We start from the raw sequence: 7,048 nt of genomic DNA on the forward strand, positions 1-7,048 counted from the left end.
GTCCCTGAAAGCCCCTCATATGGCTAGCTTCTTGTATGTCTGTTGCAGATAGGACAGACATGTCTTGCCCCATCTGTGGTTGATGGCACAATGGGGTGTGTGCTTCAGAACTAGCCTAGAGCCTGACAGACCAGCCAGCATCCTCCCTCCTGATTGGCTGACTGCAAAGCATTGTGGGCTATCCTGCTGGCCAGGGTCCTGGCCAATGTCATGCGATCCTCCATCTTCTTCCTTCATCTTCCCTGTTTCCCTCAGTAGTGTACTGAATTTGTCATGTAAAATGGTGTGTGCCATTTTGCATGATTCATCCACAGAGAATTTGTTTGGAAATAGAATTTTGGTGAAATTAGTGAAAAATCTGATTAGTTTAGTATCAATTTGTTCATCTCTAGTAGAAAGCATTCTTAATCAGTGCCTTAGTTACTGTACTTATATGAATTGGTTTTCCTATGTCTTGCAGTCATCTACATTTTCCACGTTTAAACCTGATTGAATCATTTCATTAGAATGGGCCAAACTCAAACAGCTGCATCTAAAACTGGTACGTTTTCTGACTTTTCTTTCCTAGTCATATTTACTTTCTGGGATTTTTGTATCTAATTGGTATCTCATCTCATGCATTTATAACCCACAGGAAAAGCTACTGATTATATTAACATCTCTGATCATCAGTGTAATGAGAAGATAAATGGGAAGATCAAAAATAGTGATGCTTCTGAAAGGTAAAACACAAATATATATATATATAAAATATCTGTCATGTATCTGTCTGTGTGTCTGTCTATCTATGTAGATCAGGGATCAGCAACCTCCGGCACTACTACTAAAACCATTGTAAGTCAATGGCCACTGGATCTGTTTTCTTCTGTGTCCAAATAAACATATTTGGCACCATTGACTTACATTGTGTTCATGCCGGATCCGTCTTGCTCCATATCCCATGACGTATTCAAAAACACTGCTTGCAGCACTTTTGTGTGCGTCATGGGAACCAGGGCCGGCTCCAGGTTCATGTGGGCCCTTGGGCGATAAATCTCAGTGGGCCCCCTTGTGGCATTTGCCAAATGTCACCACGGCATCTGAAAGTGTTACAAAACTGAAGCGCGGGCTTCCTGCTCAGTCGCGCCTTCCCCCAGCAGAGATGGGCTAAAACACCCTGTTCTAAAAAGGAGCCACAGCCTGTACTAGGCTTTCAGGCTCGTTATTAGTATATCCCAGTTCAGGCCACTAAGTGGCAGCACTAAACTGTTATATAATGATTTCTATACAGAAAAATTGAGCAATTTCCATTATTCTGTATAAGTTGCAATCTTTTTTCATCACTTTATCTCCCAAGAAAATTGAATAAAAAATTATCAAGTCATACACACCCCAAAATGGTATTGTCAAAAAAGACAGATTTCCCTCAAATGAGCCCCCACACATCTCCGTAGACATAACTATAAAAAACTGTTATGGGTGTCACCGGGGAGCAGGGGTAGTGTTAGGGTTGCCACCTTTCCTAACAAAAAATAATAGTTATACAAATTTAAAAGCTTTGTGTGTCTATTTAAGTTTTATTTATCCTCTATTAATTTAAATGGATTCAAACTCACAGCCTTCTATAATAAAGGCAAGAACCTTAACCACTGAGCTATAGAGCTTCATGTTAACCTGCTGTTACTATATTATGGCTAAAAACCTCAGTAGTAGTTTCATATATATATATATATATATATATTAAAGGTATGATTTTATTTAAAAAAAATTGTAATTACATATTTATTTAGTGCCATACATTTTTTAACAGTTACTAAAAAAATTAAATGATACTTCTGCTGTATAGGGATACCTAATACATGAGAAACTACTATAAGGTTTTTCTGTCATATCTTAGCATTGAGCTCAATAGCTCAGTGGTTAAGGTTCTTGCCTTTAATGTAGAATATAGTGAGTTCAAATTCCAGTAGGAACATTTTAAAAAGAGGGTAATTAGACTTAAATACACAGGGATACCATAGCAATGATTCCATATATAGACAGATCCATATATGGAGTCAGAGCAGGGACTCCTAAACCAGTAAGAGTCCCGACTCTTCAGGATTCCCCACTGTTCAGCGACCTGAGTGGGCCCCAGCACCTGCCATGCTTTGCCGGGTGCTGACTCTGGCCCTGATGGGAACACTTAGAAATGAAACGGAATGCATTCTGGTGCACTCTGTTTCATTCAGTTCAGTTTTGTCCCCATTGAAAATGAATGTGGACAAAACTGAAGTGTTTTCCCCTGGTTTTGAATTCCTGTGACGGATCTCAATACTGGAAAGGAAAGCACAGATGTGAAAGTGGCCTTAAAGGGAACCTGTCACCTCTACTCTGCCCTCACTGAGCGTTTCTAAATGTTCATTGTGTTACCCTAAACATATAAATAACTCTTTCAATTTCATTTGCAGACGAATTCAATAAGTATTATGCATTTTTGTACTTCCCGCCTTTTATGCAAATTAACATAAGAGTCATATCTTACTTGTGTGAGCAGAGAAGAGTCATATTTTCAAGCTCTGACTCCTCTCAGGTTAATTTGCATATGTATCAAATGGTTTTTTTTACACAATAAAAGCACACAGAGCTATGGGGACTGGGTATTGCGGATGTGCTAGCGGCCATCTAGCAACCCATGTCCTCAGCTCTATACTCTAAATCCAGGTGACAGGTTCCCTTTAAAAGAGCAGCCAAGCATGTTTGCATGCTGGGAGCTGTAGTTTCACAGCAGCTGGAGTGCCGAAGGTTGCTGATCTATGATCTAGATTTAAATAAATGTATCAGTATCTTATTTTTAATAAAGAAGCTAAATAAAATCAGGAAGATGACTTATTTGTATTGTTAATATAATTACTATTCTTATTTTAATTTATTTTAGTAAAGAAAGAAAGAATTCCCATGTCAAGGTATTCACTAAGGAGATGGTGGGAATACTCGAACTGGTCAGTTTTTCTTATCTTTATGTATTGATGAAAAATTATTTTTTAATACGTTAAATGGGTATTCTGTATTCAGAAAATGAAAGGGTTTATCTAATTTAGGGGGCATTCCACAGATCCACAAAACACAGATACCAGCCATATCACGGTATGGATCCATTGTCTTCCAGGATTCCTTAGGGTGAATGGGTTCATCTAGGAAGGAATTGCTCTTCTGAAGAGATCTTTTCTATATAACAGGTTATTAGCTGGGGGTTATTCTAGTGATGTTTTGAATGCCATGTATCATAGGGCAGAATTCCTGGATAGGGAAGATCCATTTAACCCCTTCCCGACCAGCGCCGTACTAGTAAGACGCTGGCTGGGTCTTTAGAGATGGATCTTGCTCCTGAGCGGAGTAGGTTCCATAGCCTCGCGGTGCCTGCTGTTTCATACTGCTGAGAATACCGTTCGTGGATATTTAACACTTCAGATGCCGTGGTAAATCCTGACTACGGCATCTGATAGCGTGCAAACCAATGCAAAAGTTGACTCTCTCATAGGGCTCATGCACACAAACGTATTTTCTTGTCCGTGTCAGTTCCGTTTTTTTTTTTGCGGACCGTATACGGTACCATTCATTTCAATGGGTCCGCAATAAAACATAAGTTACTCTGTGTGTATTCTGTTTCCATATGTCCGTATTTCCGTTCCGCAAAAAAATGGAACATGTCCTATTATTGTGCGCATTACGGACAAGGATAGCACTGTTCTATTAGGGGCCAGCTGTTCCGTTTCGCAAAATACAGAATGCACACGGATGTCATCCGTGTTTTTTGCGAATGCGTTTTTTTGGCGTTGTGTGCATGAGCCCATACAGGTAGCTATAAATGTGGCCGACGCCTTTTCCTATTGTCTAATACGCAGCCACTGCAGCTGGATTGCAGGGTGGTCATAACCCCTGGATATGAGCAAAGTATAATGCCGGGGTAGGCAACCTCCGGCACTCCAGCTGTTGTGAAACTACAACTTCCAGCATGCATACTTGATCTGCTTTTCTAAGAACTTACATAGAAATGAATGGAGCATGCTGGGAATTGTAGTTTCACAACAGCTGGAGTGCCGAAGGTTGCTGATCCTTGGTATAATGTGATAGATAAATGAATCAAACCAGCTTTTTGAAGCGACCTCTGCACCAGAACTCCAACCATAGTGTCATACATTGGTGTTGCAGCTCAGGCTCATTCACTTGAATGGGAATCAGCCGCCCCTGGTTATCCAAGACCTATAATGCCCCCCCAAATGCCCGGGCCCCTCACACAGATTGTATTTACCTCGCTCCCCGACAACCTCGTTGCTTCTGATGCTGGCACGACCACCGCTGCATCTACCCGTCTCGCGGATGAAAACATCTGGCGGCAGGGGCTGGGGGGTGGGCAGCGGTGGCCATGCCAGCATCAGGTGCTGGTGCCGGTGAGCAGGACGGATATGGACAGCACATGGATGCCATTTGTGTGCTGTCTGCATTTCTTGCAGCCCCATGAAGAAGGCATTGGCTATTCGTTCAGTCCTATAAGCCTACCCAACCCATAACCTCCACCCCTCACCCTCACCCCTATAAATAACACACCACACCACTGCTTGGATTTAATCGGCCACAGCAGCCGTTTATTAAATAAATACAACATAAATATAACAGTTAAACCCATGACGAGGGAGGTCCTAGAAGCCCCAATAACTTTATAAACACTGGAACACCTGCGTCTCCATCTTGCCCCCAGCCGTTGAACCCAGCTCGGAGGCAGCAACTGATGGACGCGTAATTAGTTCCTACCAGCTCCTCAATGAGAGTCCAGCCCCTCCCGCGGGGCCCTCCCATCCTCAGGTACCACCATATTCCACCACTTCAAGGACCTGCCCCGCCTCCCCGACTGCCGCGACATATCACAACACCAACCCTCACTACTTCCTCTTCCAATAGGGTCGGGCGGGTGGGCGATTCAGTCTCCTGGCCAACACTGCTCTTACTTCCGCCTTCTTCCTCCTTCTCACCTCTGGCCACGCCCCCCGCCGCCCTAGCAACTCGCGCTTCTCTCCGCTCCCGCCCCCACTCACTATTGACCCTTTCCTCACCTGGTCCTGCACAGCCAAGCTCCTTCATGAACGTCCTCCCCCACCGCTGCGCTCCAGTCCGGACTAACTTGAAGAAGGCATTGGCTATTCGTTCAGTCCTATAAGCCTACCCAACCCATAACCTCCACCCCTCACCCTCACCCCTATAAATAACACACCACACCACTGCTTGGATTTAATCGGCCACAGCAGCCGTTTATTAAATAAATACAACATAAATATAACAGTTAAACCCATGACGAGGGAGGTCCTAGAAGCCCCAATAACTTTATAAACACTGGAACACCTGCGTCTCCATCTTGCCCCCAGCCGTTGAACCCAGCTCGGAGGCAGCAACTGATGGACGCGTAATTAGTTCCTACCAGCTCCTCAATGAGAGTCCAGCCCCTCCCGCGGGGCCCTCCCATCCTCAGGTACCACCATATTCCACCACTTCAAGGACCTCCCCCGCCTCCAAGAACGCGCAGCTTGACCACCTCAACCCTGCGCGTCCCTCCACATCCGCAAAGCTATCTCCACGCCACTCTGGAGCCCCAGAGCCCACAAATCCGTACCTACCGCATTCAGGTGCACTCCATCCGCTCTCCAAAACGCACCCTCACCCTTCTCCAATACCTCATGCCGCACCACCACACCACCATTCCTCGCCATAAAACGGCCCACCGCTCTGTTTACCTTTATCCTAGCCTTATTAAGGCTCTCCACTGACCTCGCCCCTCTCCACACCTTCCGAGGTACAATGTCAGACCAGACAATGATCACTCCCGGAAACAACACCCAAATCCTGAGTAAGTCAAACTTGACATCCCGAACTAATTCCCTAAACGGACGCTTCCCTAAATCATTCCCCCCCACATGCAAAACCAACACATCAGGAGGACGATCCAAACGAACGAAATGATGCACCTCCCGCAACACTCCGCCCCACAACATACCTCTGACTCCTAACCACCTGACCGTAGCCAACTCCAGACTCACACCCAACTGCCGACCACTCGGCCTCACATCCGCTCTAATTGCACCCCAGAACACATAGGAGTGCCCCAAAATCCACACCAACGCCGCCATCATTCGACCTGTGAACACAAAAGAACAAAATCAACATCACCTACCTACATCCTTAATCTACAACAATGCAGGCCGCACATATGATTTAAAACGAACCGACTCCCAACGCCCAATCCTCCTAATCACCTCCTCACTGGCGCCCCACCTGGCTGCCTCAGTTGCCGCACCAATTCTGAATGAATGCCCAGAATAATCCTTAACCGGCACTCCCAAAACCTTTAAACATTTTTTAAAGACCGCCAGAAACTGAAACCTAGACAAAAATGAACCGTCCTCATGCCTCAAAAACGGGACCTCGTTACTCTGCAGACCCGCACCATACGATCCCGCACACTTCACCGGGCACATACTACACCCCGGCACTGCAAACAACGTAAAACGCTGCCCCCTACCCTCCTGATCCGTCTTTGACCTGCGAATCCGGACATGTAACCTATCACCTACCAACTCAATATCATCACTCCTAAGCCCCCCCGCTCTCCTAACACTATCACACACCAACTCCCCCAAGCGAAACGCCCCAAAAAACGCTAAAGCAAACGCAGCTTTAAACAGCCCCAGCTCCCACCCTGAACTGCAAACACCACACAACTTATCACCCATTTGCACCAACAACTCAAAAGACACCGGCCTACGACAGTCCGGCACCTTGCCTGCACCCCTACGCCAACCCTTCAAAACCTGCCTCACCAGAAAACTCTTAGTCAAATCAGGTAACCCCCGCCACTTAAACCCAAACGCTATACCTGAAATAAGATGATTCACCTTTGACACCGACCACCCCTCACTCTTCAACTGTCCCAACAACATCAACAACCGCACATCGCCATCCACTCCACTGGCGCCCCAAGTCCCATTCCACGCCTCCCAGGTCGTCCACGCCTTACCATACTCCCTCCAAGTACCCGGAC

The 7,048-nt window shown here is 45.6% G+C and overlaps 1 long non-coding RNA gene across 1 annotated transcript; it reads left to right on the plus strand.

Moving 5' to 3' along the window:
* The first annotated feature begins 457 nt into the window (after positions 1-457).
* Positions 458-2,963, plus strand: LOC121002308. The gene is made up of 3 exons (XR_005779279.1): positions 458-541; positions 635-722; positions 2,897-2,963. It is a non-coding gene; the product is annotated as an uncharacterized LOC121002308 (long non-coding RNA).
* Positions 2,964-7,048: the final 4,085 nt, after the last annotated feature.

This window comes from Bufo bufo, chromosome 5 (assembly GCF_905171765.1).
Source record: "Bufo bufo chromosome 5, aBufBuf1.1, whole genome shotgun sequence".
Lineage (NCBI taxonomy): Eukaryota > Metazoa > Chordata > Amphibia > Anura > Bufonidae > Bufo > Bufo bufo.